We start from the raw sequence: 14263 nt of genomic DNA on the forward strand, positions 1-14263 counted from the left end.
TTGGAGGCATAAAAGTAATTTTGTACTGATGCATTTTCTTGCTTAATAAAACCAAAAAGCAACAAGCAGCTATTGAAATCGTTAAATGTCATTGCAAAGAAACTTTTTTTTTTTGTTGAATTTTAAAATTGGTTTGAAAATGCCACTTTGTTTATGCATTTTGACCATTCATTTGCATGGCAGCAGTGTTTTGGCATCCTAATGATATACACTCACCGGCCACTTTATTAGGTACACCTTACTAGTACCAGGTTGGATCCACTTTTGCCCTCAGAACTGCCTTAATCATTCATGTCATAGATTTAACAAGGTGCTGGAAATGTTCCTCAGGGATTTTGGCCCATATTGACATGATATCATCACGCAGTTGCTGCAGATTTGTCGGCTGCACATCCATGATGCAAATCCCCCGTTCCACAGCATCCCAAAGGTGCTCTATTGCGTTGAGATCTGGTAACTGTGAAGGCAATTTGAGTACAGTGAACTCATTTTCACGTTTAAGAAACCAGTCTGAGATGATTTGTGCTTTAAGACATGGCGCATTATCCTGCTGGAAGTAGCCATCAAGATGGGTACACTGTGGTCATAAAGCGATGGACATGGTCAGCAACAATACTCAGGCAGGCTGTGGCGATGACACAATGCTCAATTGGTACAGATTGGCCCAAAGTGTGGCAAAAAAATATCCCCCACACCAGCCTGAAACATTGAGACAAGGCAGGATGCATCCAACGCAATTTTGGTGAGCCTGTACGAATTGTAGCCTCAGATTCCTGTTCTAAGCTGACAGGAGTGGCACCCAGTGTGGTCTTCTGCTGCTGTAGCCCATCCGCCTCATGGTTCTGAGATGCTCTTCTGCAAACCTCGGTTGTAACGAGTTATTTGAGTTACTGTTGCCTTTCTATCAGCTCGAACCAGTCTGGCCGTTCTCCTCTGACCTCTGGCATTAACAAGGCATTTGCACCCACAGAACTGCCACTCACTGGCTATTTTGTCTTTTTCAGACCATTCTCTGTAAACCCTAGAGATGGTTGTGTGTGAAAATCCCAGTAGATCAGCAGTTTCTGAAATACTCAGACCAGCCTGTCTGGCTCCAACAACCATGCCACGTTCAAAGTCACTCTAATCACCTTTCTTCCTCATTCTGATGCTCAGTTTGAACTGCAGCAGATCATCTTGACCATGTCTACATGCCTTAATGCATTGAGTTGCTGCCATGTGATTGGCTGAATAGAAACTTGTGTTAACGAGCAGTTGTACTGATTAAAGTGGCCGGTGTGTGTGTGTGTATGTATATATATATATATATATATATATATATATATATATATATATATATATATATATATATATATATATATATATATATATATATATATATATATATATATATTTATATATATATATATATATATATATGTATATATATATATATATATATATATATATATATATACATATATATATATATATATATATATATATATATATATATATATATATATATATATATATATATATATATATATAGATATATTGTTGTCATCTCTACAGATTAGAAAAAAAGAAAATAGTGACGTTGTGCACACTCACATGAAAATAATATAATAAAAGTATATTTATATGTAACTTAAAGTATGTTTTTAAAGCATACTATTCACCTTATTCTACGCCGACGAGCGGACGCAGCCATTTGAATCTTTTTGGCTCAAGACTTCCGGTCTCATTTACTTCTATTCATTCATTTTGGTCTATATAGTCATGCAAACATTTGTTTGTAGAGCAAGTAGTTTGACCGTTTTCTGCCGTTTATTATTCCTAGTCATTTCTCCCATAGGCGACTGAATTGGAAGTTCAATCGCAAAAACAGGCGCACTTCCGCATTTTAGAATAAGGTCAATAGTAAAGACCTTAAATTAATCTGTTATAATAATATCTATACAGTAGATGCTGTACAACTATATTAATGTAATACAACTACAATACTACAATACAACACAAGCAAATGACTGCAATATACAGTAACAAAGAGTGAAAACTTTACAGTGGAATGAATACTTTCCATACCCACTGTATATAAACAGTTAAAGTCAAAATGAGTTGCCCCCCTGTGATTTTTATTTTTTTTATTTTTCTAAAATTATTTATTAAACGGCAAGCAATATTTCACAGTATTTCTTAAAATATTTTTTCTTCTGGAAAAGGCTTATTCAAAAATTAGGGGAAGAATATACAACGGGTCTAACAATTCAGGGGGGCTAATAATTCTGACAGCTGTATATATATCTGTATATATATACACTCACTCTCTAATAGCATTTATAGCTCCTATAATAAAACAGGCTGCATGTGTGACTGTTGTAAATTCATTTTATTTATAACAGTTGAGGTCAATGTAAATTCAAATAGTCAACTTTTCGAAGGACATCTCATTACAATTGCGTAGAGAGACAGGGATTATATCAGCCATTGCAAACATTGCAGAAAGAAAGCTGTGGTGAAGATGTGATTTCATGCATTGTTACTCAGACATATCAGCTATGTTTATCTTCCATATATAGAATGGGATAGGTTAGAGGAGGTCATGTCTAAGCATGAGTGAATAAAGGAGGGAGACGTATAAGAGGGAAGCAGAAATAGAAAGGCACATGGAAACAGTAAACCTCAACTGAAGTGGGATCCCCCCGAAGTCCCCTTCCCTTTTCATTCAGCAGCCGTTCAGTCTCTCTTTTCATCCCCTCGTAGGCACAGTGTGTATCTAAAAAGAAAACAAGTCTCTGGATGTGTGTGCAGAGTTATAAGAGTCAACAACAGTGATATCTTATATGCTTATATGGTTATGGATTTACCATTGAATACAAGTCGACTGCTGCTAATTCAAGGTTACAGTCAGTTAAAGAGGATGTGTAATATATTGTATTTCAGTGCTGAAACCAGAAATGTTTATTAATTAATAATGTTTTGCATGCTTAAATTTCATGTTTAATATTATTAAATCTAAATTATATTTGATTAACTTTAGAATTAGTTTAGATTTTTTTATTGCATTCATTTTGTTATTTAAAGAGGCCATGTTATGATGCTTTGTAACATTTTCCATATATGTAATGTACAGTACATTATCCATTTATAAAGACTAGTTCATCCTAAGTTCCTGTTTACACCTTGTATTTTTAATATTATTCTTTTTTTAAAGATTGATTTTTGCCTGTATTTTTGACAGGAGGGACTTGAACTTGCAATGCTTACCCTAAATAAAGCTATAAATGGGGTCTAAATCCTCTTGAGCTTGTCCTCCTTACATTTTAAAGTTATTTCAAAAGTCATTTAGTGGTTCTCAAAGTGGGGGTCGGGACCTCTCGAGTGACAATGAAGTGGGGTTGTCTGGTGATTTCCAAAAATCTATTTATTTTTATTAAACCATATAAGAATTACCATACTTTATCTACAACCTACTGAAGAGAAAAAAAATAGTAGTTTAGAGTTACTATATACCATATAGTTACTATAGTAGCTTACAGTTACTAGTTCTATTGGATTGCGACCCCTGTGGTAATTACATTATATTAAAGACACAGCAATAGCGTCAGATGCAGCGGATTGATTTTATAACACCAGGTTAAACTTTCTGGCCCATTTACAGCACTGAAATACATTAGAAAACTTAAACGATGTATATACTTGGGTGTATTGGTGTGTGTGTGTGTGTGTGTGTGTGTGTGTGTGTCATTGCATGCAAGGTTTCTGTATTTATAACCACCTCAGAGGATATTAGGGGTCACGAGTCACTGCTATTGTCATTTTGCGGGTCATAGGTTGAAAAATTTGGAAACCGTGAGCAGACACGTTTGTCCACTTTAAATAAGTACTATAAGTTCCATAAAATGCCTTTAAATAGATGTTGTGATGTGAAAATTTATATGGATCTATTGAATCTATTAAAACAGCAAATTGTGCTTATACCCTAAATCAGAGGGGCTCAAATATTTTCTTATGAAGGGCCAAAAACAAAAGTTGATTGAGGGTTGAGGGCCGTAAGGCAAATATAGCAAACTGCATTTCATTAAAGTTGCCATGGGTAATTTCCTCATTTATTTCATTATATTAAAAAATAAATAGCAAAAGTTACTGAAATCATATTTACCGAATACCCTAAATCTTTTTACATCTCATAATAAATTTATTGCAATAAAAACAAGTAATTCCTCTTATAAGACAATGGAGATCACTGTTGGATACACTAGTCAAGTTCCCGATGTCTTGTGCATTGCCTTTAAGTGACAGTATTTACATGAGAAAAAAAAACTAAAAATCTGATTTATTTACAACATTTAATTGAAACATTGAATTTTAGTAAGCCGTTTTGTAGCTTAACAATAAAACAAACAAACGTTTAAGTAAATAACTACTTAGTAATAACAATGTCTGTTAAATCTACATAAATAAATACCTGTCATTCTCCCTCTCCTCTTAGATGGGATGGTGGGTCGAAACAAAGGTTACCATGGGCCAACCTTAGCCCGAGGGCCCTAGTTTGGGCATCTCTGCTCTAAACGCACTATTGAAATTACGTTTCGCATGCTTGAAGGAGTTTAGCCGATCACAATGCTGGGGCAACTAGCCAATCTGAGCATTCTGAGCATTTAAAGAGGAGGAGCTTTGTAGAAACTGACATTCAATCAGAGCGTTTGAAATGGACTGTCAACACTTGAACGGCACCTACCAAACCAAATAGTGATTTTTGAAACATTAAATGGCTTGTTTAGGCAAAACAGTTACAGAATTTAAATGATGACCATTTATTAATAACCAATCATAACTTTACCAATCCTAACTTTTTAGTATTAGTATTGTTTTAGTATTTTTAGTATTGTATAAGATTTGAGCGGTTTATTTTTAAATACAAGATTTTTCACAATATATTAAAAATAAACTAATAAAATAAACTTTTATTCACCAAATTGCCAGTAGCCAGTAAAAACATATAGTTCTGGAAAAAGTAAGAGACCATTTCTTAACTATTGATTACTGTTTCCCTGAATTTGCTATAGTAGTTTTAGTTTATAAACTACAAATAACGTCTCTTCAAATTTTAAATTAGATATGTGATAATTTACAGCATTTATTTGCAGAAAATGTCAACAGGGAAATATTAAATATCTCATATTATAATTATTATTGTTTTATTATATATTTTATATTACCAAAGAGTTTTACTAAATGAAAAGTCCTTCACAACCCTTTAAATGTGTAAGTGATTCCAGTCTTTTGGTGAGAGCTGTACTTTCACTCTCTCTCTCTCTCTCTCTCTCTCTCTCTCTCTTTCTAGTGCACGTCTCTGTCATATTTCTTTTCATCTTGTTTATCCTATGGCTAAACACATTGGACCTGTTTCCAATCCTCTTAACACTCTTGGCAGCGACATATCCAGGTTTCTCTCTCTCTCTCTCTCTCTCTCTGTGTGTGTGTGTGTGTGTGTGTAATCAGATCTCAATCTTCAGACAGATCCGACATTAACAGGAGATGAGTGACTCATAGCGGTCAATGAGAACACAAGATCAGATGGGCGCCACACACACACACACATACACACACTACTCACGCACACACACTCACATGCACACACAATGGCAGCATGACATGGACACTGGTAGTTTAAATCACAGGCCAAAATATTTCTTCTGCAGCCACTGCCAAAACTCTTTTTATATCTGATCATTTTTAACTAAGTGGACGTGTTAAATGAGAACTCGCAAAACAGAAACCATTTAATCTTGCTAATAACAAAATGTGGTTTTGAGTTTGATGGCTGAGCAGCTGTTGATGGATTTCACACACACACAAAAAATGCATTCCTGTTCTGATGAAAAAACATGTGCACATTTTTATTCAAATAATGATTTGTAATGATAACATTTGTTCTATTAATGCTGTAAAGGGAGGGTTAGGGTTGTAAAAGACTGAATATAGCCTGCACTGCATGTGCAGTTTGAAAACAATGCTAAATTCATTCATTCATGAGTTTTTTTCTGCTTAGTCCACAGTGGAATGAACTATCAACTATTCTAGCATATGATTTACACAGCAGATGCCCTTCTAGATGCAACCCAATACTCTGAAACACCCATACACTCTCATTCTCACACACACACACTACGGCTAATTTTGTTTACCCAATTTACCTATAGCACATGTCTTTGGACTGAGGGGGAAATAGGAGCACCCAGAGGAAACCCACACCAACACGGAGAGAACATGCAAACTCTACACAGGAATACCAACTGACCCAGCCGGGACTCAAACCAGCAACCAATGCTAGATTTAAATAATAAAATTATTCTAACCATAATGGACAAAGAGGACTGCACAATAAATAGGCAACTAACTAACCAACTAACTAACTAACCAACTAACTAACTAACTAACTAACTAACTAACTAACTAACTAACTAACTAACTAACTAACTAATAAATAAATAAGTAAATCAGTGCAATGTAGTGCAATGAATATGTGTAAATTTTAAATGTGCAGTGATTGTGAGAAGTATAAGTTAGAGGAGAGTATTTGAGGGGCAAAAGAGTCAGTGAGGGGCAGAGTTCAAAAGGGAGACAGCTCTGGAGAAAAAGCTGTTCCTCAGTCTGCTGGTTTTTGTCTGGAGGAGCCTGAAGCGCCTGCCGGAAGGCATGAGAGAAAACAATCTGTGAGCAGGGTGAAAGTTGTCCCTAAGAATACTGTGTGCTCGGCATGGATGTCCACTATGGCTGGCAGTGTGGTCCCTGTGATGCGTTGGGCAGTTTTCACCACCCGCTGCAGTGCCTTAGGCTCAGGAACAGAGCAGCTTCCATACCAGACTGTGACGCAGTTGGTCAGGGCGCTCAGTGGGAGAAGCTACAAACTCACTGCTAGTTTGAATGAGGCATAATGTGTTACCCCCAACACTGGCTAAGACAATTAGCTCAATTAACTGCTAATTAGCTTCTTTTTTAAAAGTTAAAATAATAGAAAGGTGGAAGTTGGGTTTAGGTTTTAGGTGGGATTAGAAATGTGTCATACTTTAGAACTACCATAAAAAGTTTATATCCCAATAATAGGCAGGTAATAAGCCAGTACACTCTCAGAAATAAAGATACAAGAGCTGTCACTGGGGTGGTACCTTTTCAAAATATACACATTTGTACTTAAAGGGTCCATATTGGTACCTCAAAAGCTTATATTTGTATCTAAACATTTTAAGAGGTACACTTGTGTACTTTCTAGGTACTAATATGTACCCTTGAGATATTAATAGGAGTAAGTAAAGTGTTACAAATTTTTTTTTTACTTTTTATCAAAATCATGCAATATTATCTTATTGATACTAGAATAAAACATGACTTTTAAAACATACCTGAAATAAAACACTTATTTTCCAGCAGTCTTTTAATACTTACTCTTGCTCTGCACACCTTACTTTGTGATATTATCCAGCTCTCTGGCTTCTGACATTAACAATTTTCTTGGTTCGAGACCAGCAGCTTTTAGTGGCTGATATGAGCACATCCCTTACTGAAGTGGAACAGTCTGTGTACAAGAAAAGTCAATCATAATGTTCCAGATAAATGTAGGTCACCTCTGATAATATAAAATGCATTCCCAGTGACCCGGGTGATAAAGAAGTGACGTCCTTTAAAAGAAAACCAACTCTAATATCCCTGCCATTCAAGCTATTTGGCAAACTATACATCACATCATCTTTCCATGAACTGTGAAAGAAAATCAGCTTTCCACACCTTCTCCGTAATAGCAACCCAAGGCCTCATGTCCCACACGAAGCCCAAAAACAAGGGATTGCATGTTCCTTGAACTCGAAGGGAATCTAGATGGATGATGGCGAGAGGTTAGAGATCACGATCCTGTTCAGTTCACTAATGTTTGCAGTTAATTGAGTGTGTATTTCTATGTCGGTGTTGACATACTTGGCAGTGATGTCTTGAGTTTAGTGTTACCACTGATGAGTTGTACTGAGAATCAAACTGTTTGTATCATATTTACGTTTGTGTACAGTACATACGTATATGTTTAAATGCCCGTGCTACTAGGTCATATCTAAATTTGACATAACACTCCAGGGTATCATTATTGATGTCATTACAAACTGCCATTCAAGATAGAGGGTCTGAACGTCACATGCAGAATCGGGCCAGGGTTTAGATAGCAAAGCAGAGGCTGTGAAGGATTTTCCCCTACAGAAGGGAAACCTCGACTGTTATGAAATGCAGGAGTAAGAAGTCTGGATTGCTTTTTTGACACTGCTGTTTTAACTTAAACATATTTGCTATTTTTTAAGATTTATTTAGGCAAGGCAAGCTTATTCACATAGCACATTTCATAAACAATGGTAATTCAAAGTGCTTTACCAGCAGGATCTCATAAGGAAACGTAACTATTTTATGTTTTGTCAGTTTAGTGGTTAATTCTTACAAGTTTGTATGAATTCAGTCGTACAAAATGTACGATTTTAAAAAGGAGGCGTGGCACCCAACCCCGCCCCTAAACTCAATCATCATTGGGGGATGAGCAAACCGTACTAAATTGTAGGATTGAGGTCAACATAGGCTCATTCTGAAAACGTATAGCCGTATATACATTTCTGGAGATCACAAGTTACGTAGGAATGTATGGCTGCATTTCATCTTTAAAATGAACACTATGGGGCGGTATGATACCGTTCCTTTTCGGGCCTACCAGCTGACTGTTTATCTCCATATGGATGGCTTTTCCATTGCTATGAGTTTGTCCAGTGGCCTGCCATGTGTGTTGGAAGATTTGAGACGCAGAGCGGAGTTGACTGTGACGATGAAGTTCGAGTCTGGTGAAGAATGGTTTCAGAAGGCAGATAAGTCAAAAACAAATGTCAAAAAATAAAATAAACAATAACAGGGTGAGAATGTGGTAAAATCTGAAAATGTTGTATATATCAGGGCTTTTCTTTTTCTGGATTGCTTTTAAATTGACTGTCAGTGGGTTTAGGGAAGTGGGTGGGCGCTGGTCAATTGGTCCTCTTGAAAACACTATCGGTTGGATTTAGGGAAGGAGGAGGGTGGGGGATCGGTCGGTTGGCCTGTCAGTCGACAGTCGCCTCTGGTGAATTTACACAAGAAGAGCAGGCGCAAATGGCATTCTCAAGTAAAATTTGAAATCTCAAAAAGCATACACAGCAGCCTCTGGTGTATTGCATAGCTCCTGGGATGTATTTGGTGCTCTCCAGAAATGTATACAAGAGTACATAATCCGAATGAGACTGGATTAAAACAAGATTGTATGAGTTCATACGAATTAGCGATTAAATCAAAAAGTTTCGAATTGGCGTGAGACTGTTTTGGCTTTACATAAACAAGAAGTAAAGAAACATAAAATACAAGTATAAGAAATAAAAACAACAAAGAATAAAACTAATTAAAAGCAGATTAAAATGTGTTAAAACAGGTGTTAAAGGAAAAAAAACTAAAGACATAATGCATAATGATAAAAGTTGGGCAATCTACATTTAAATTTAGGGAATAAAAAAATTAAAGACATAATATTGCAATTTTATATTTAATTATAGATACAAATGATATATTTTTGGTTTAGAGATGTTCTTTTATATTAGATTTACAATTGTTGTTACAGTATGTACACACCATTGTCGAAAGGAATGTATTTATAAACAATTACAAAGAAATGGCAACTAACACATTTAGTTAAGCTACAGTCAAATGAATTATCTAATAATCTCTTTTATTAACTGTTTTACCATTCATTCATGTATTTGTACATACTGTACACACACACACACACACACACACACACATACAAAAGAAGTATAAAGGTGGAATAATTAACTCTGATTCATTGAATTATTAAAAATGCACACCTGAGAGGGCACTACACCTACGGTCAAAAGTTTGTGGTCAGTTTAAATGTTTTAAAATAACAATTTTGAGTGTTCCTTTAAATAATGGTCACATCTGTCACACACTTGCACACAGACACTTCTGTGCAAAAGGTTAGTCAAACCACGTTGACCTTAAAATAGCATCACTAATGCTCTTGTCCATTCACAACCCTTCTAATCAATAGTTTGGCTTTAGTTAGTAGGTATAGTGCAGAAAACCTGGATCACTGGAACCAGCCCGGTCAACTCTGAATAATAGATGTTAGGATGGGCCAGAGACGAGGTCACTCTTTGAAACTGAAACCTAGTAACACAAACCCTCCAACAGGAGGAGAGAAAATGAGCTCACACAGTCTTAATGCATGCACTGACAGGAGCACATTTACACTGTCAAACTATTATACACACCCATAAAAGCCATTTGTACTGAAGCTCTGAATCCTAATTGGTTTAACAGATATAAACACATACCTGTCAGCAAGATCACACACACACACACACACACACACACACACACACACACACACACACACACACACACACACACAACACACACACACACACACACACACACACACACACACACACACACACACACACACACACACACACACACACACACACACACACACACACACACACACACACACACCCATAAGACACTTTTCATCTATCTATCTATCTATCTATCTATCTATCTATCTATCTATCTATCTATCTATCTATCTATCTATCTATCTATCTATCTATCTATCTATCTATCTATCTATCTATCTATCTATCTATCTATGTCTGTCTGTCTGTCTGTCTGTCTGTCCATTTATCTATCCATCCGTCAATGCATCCATTAGTTCATTTATCCATACATCCATCCATAAGTCCATCCATCCATCCATCCATCCATCCATCCATCCGTCGCTTAGTCCATCCATCCATCTATCCATTTGTTTGTCTATCCATTTATCCATCCATCCATCCATCCATCTGTTCGTCCGTCCATCAGTCAGTCAGTCAGTCAGTCCATCAGTCCATCCATCCGTCCGTCCCTCCGTCTATCTATCCATCCATCCATCCATCCGTCAGTCAGTCCATCCATCCATCCATCCATCCATCCATCCATCCATCCATCAGTCTGTCCATCTATCAGTCTGTACATCCATCTTGTCTATGCATTTTTCATGCACTGTTTACACTGTTTATCTGTCTTTTCATCCTTCTATCTGTTCTTCTCTCCAGCAATTGGAGACGTTTACCATAAAAAATAAAATAAATAAAATATTAGCATCATTATTTGCCCATGGTATCAGTTGCTGGAGTACTTCCTTTCCTTTTCTGACCCTAAAATTTGATTATGTGGAGAATCATTTTACAGTAACAGCCAAACTTCCTTATCACCGTGCATATCAAAAACATATAGATCCTCTATAGCATAGGTCTTAAACTGGATTCCTGGAGGGCCGCAGCTATGCACAGTTTTGCTCCAACACTTATCAAACACAGCTGATCCAGCTAATCAAGGTGTTTGAGACTACTAGAGACCAGTAATTATTGCCTTGATGTAGGAACTAGCAATTTCAAATGCTTTAGATTTTTTTTTTTTTTTTGCCATTTTGTGAGCCTTAGCAATCTTTAGCTACGCATGACTGTATTCTTTGGTTTCAGTACTCATTGTGATGGATGAATAACAGCCTTTTGTGTTTCCTCATTCTCATACCTCTGTAACAGGAAGTCATGACCACACAGTTTCATGTTAGTACTCCCCCTGTTTTATTTTTTCTCTCTGCCTAAGATATAAAAGAGGAAAAAAGAACATTTATTTCATAATGAGATTTTCTCTTTATTTTCTCACAAATTGGTAAAAACTGTAAAATGTAAGATTTTTTACATGTTTTGTTTTACTTGAAGCATAGGTCTCAAACTCAATTCGAGGGCCGCAGCTCTGCACTGTTTTGCTCCGACCCTGATCAAACACAGCTGATCTAGTGTTGTCTAGTAGTCTTGAACAGCTTGATTAGTTGGATCAGCTGTGTTTAAATAGGATTGGAGCAAACTATGCAGAGCTGCGGCTCTCCAGGAATTAAGTTTGAGACTTATGCCTTAAAGGTTTTAGGAGACATTAAAAACTGACGTCCATTAAGTAAACTGAATCCAGATTAACAACATAAAAGAGATCAAACATAGTTCGGTGAACTAATCTTATCAATGTAAGATTCTTTTTGTTCTTTGATTTGAAGTAAAAAGAAGCGTGAAATACATTTGCAGAGATATACCCATATAATACACATCCAGATCCAAAATAATCAGAAAACAATAATTCAACAATAATTCAGTGGTTCTAAAATAATGTCAACAAATTAGATCATTAAAATGACACAGATTTAAACTGATTATATAATAGATTTTACTATAGATTATATATAACATTCTTAATCCTTATATAGAAATCATAGACAATATATTACATCAGGGAAGGTATCACTTTAATTTTATTTCAAGCTTTTGACACAATGAAAAAAAAAAAACATATATATATATTAATAGATGTTCGACCCACACGGAAACTGCTTTTGCACAAATCTGCAGATTTTTAAGTCCGTTATTGAGTCTGTTTATTTACTCATGTAAATGTGTGTAAATATATATTTATTCAGTTTTTACATTATTTCAATAATATTATTAATAATATCCAAATCTTTATATGATTTATGTACAATACAGTTTGTAAAGTAATATTCAGTAGATCTATTTTAGCAGAGATATTACATGAGAGACCTATTTATTTACAAAACAAGTGATTCTGCTTGAATTTGCATTGTAAACCCTGACATAAATTAAACAATAAAAGTTTTTTGTTACTATACTCTAAAAATCATTCTCACAGATCCAGTCGATTTTTTTTTTATCTTTTTTTCTTATAAAATTCTGCACAAAAATAAGAAAAACTATCAGCAGATTCTGTTGCTCTTATCTGAAACACAACTGAATGCAAATACTGAGCAGCCGACAAGTATACATTTAACTTTCTGTTTACTTAAGTGTACTGTGGCTTGTCAGTGGTAGTTTGACTTTATATAAACATTAAGAGAGGGAATTTGGTTCAAATCATATTAATTATTTCTCCACTTAGAGGAAAGAACTGAAATTTCATATGATTTGTGGACACATATTTAGTGTCTTAGACGTATTTAGATTTTATGATTTCTAACTAGATATCAAACACTGTGCTTGTCACCCACCTCACTAAACACGTGAGAGAAAAAGATAAGATTAGTGTTTGCTGGAAGCTCAGTCCACAGAAATACACTTTGCCGTACAGTGTGGAAGAGAAAGCTGATCACATTACACATGAAACCTTTCTCTGAGTAGGAAAGTAAAGGATCAGTCCAACCAGATTTGAACATCCTGTCAACATTCACCCACACACATTGTTCCCAATAATATTACAATGTTCATAACAAATATTGACACTTTTGTTCCTTCTAGATTACAGAAGAAGACGTTTACTGGATGTAAAGTGTTACCAAAGGGGAACAATTAATCAATGCAAGGTAATACACCATAAAAAACTATTTGTTTTTGGTAATCCTTAATTAAAGTCTGACCATTTGCTTCATCTCTGAAATGGCAGTCTTTCTCTGATGATGTCAGTTTGATGGCTTGGGCAAAGTATACATAGCCACATTTCTTTAATCATTAGTTTATTGAGAGTAAAAGTTGAGAGGAGGAGTGCAAAAATAAAGCCCCACCCCCTACTCAATGTTACACATATCCCTTGTGCACTGTTCAAACTTACTACTGGCCTTAGCATCAATAAAACACAATCATTACACACAGAGGCCGTCCATATACTTCGCAAGTTCAGAATTTAATATTAATTTAATTGTACTATCTTTCTGTTTCTAAGTAAGTTTGGTCACAAAAATATTATTTTAATAAAAATATGTTTAATAAGTCTGTTTTGTTTAACTGCATTAAAATGTATGACCTATATTCACTGAGAAATGAATAAATTGAATTGGATTGAACATAAAACAATTGAACTGTCCGCCCAAAACAATATGATGTGTGTTGTTTTAACTCATTGTAAACAAGTAGTTTAACCATGCAGCATGTTTTTGAGTGTACGTGTGCATCTGTGCACTTTGTTATTTTGTAAAAATCCATTTGCCCTCATAATCGTATATAAAATGCCATAACCATCCCACCCCCATCCAAAAAAACTTTTCTTTACTTCTGGTCACATAGAATGCCTTTAGGGCGGGGCTATGCAGGGTGTGTCTTGTTCTGCCTTGCTTTTGTCTATTCGTCAATCTTCCATTTTTCAATGATCTAAACGGTTCCCAAAG

At 35.5% G+C, this 14263-nt stretch overlaps 2 long non-coding RNA genes across 2 annotated transcripts in view; one reads left to right on the plus strand and one right to left on the minus strand.

Moving 5' to 3' along the window:
• LOC147836450 (uncharacterized) overlaps positions 1-14263 on the plus strand; it is a 122739-nt gene that overhangs the window by 85860 nt on the left and 22616 nt on the right. The window contains exon 2 of the long non-coding RNA XR_015494045.1: positions 13401-13465. This is a non-coding gene — a long non-coding RNA (uncharacterized LOC147836450). The remainder of the gene's footprint in view (positions 1-13400; positions 13466-14263) is intronic.
• On the minus strand, positions 5459-9432 carry LOC147836451 (uncharacterized). The gene is made up of 3 exons (XR_015494048.1): positions 7745-9432; positions 6451-7664; positions 5459-6381 (listed from the first exon to the last, which is right to left on the minus strand). It is a non-coding gene; the product is annotated as an uncharacterized LOC147836451 (long non-coding RNA).

This window comes from Danio rerio, chromosome 6 (assembly GCF_052040795.2).
Source record: "Danio rerio strain M-AB ecotype USA chromosome 6, GRCz13ab, whole genome shotgun sequence".
In the NCBI taxonomy this organism is placed as follows: Eukaryota; Metazoa; Chordata; class Actinopteri; order Cypriniformes; family Danionidae; genus Danio; species Danio rerio.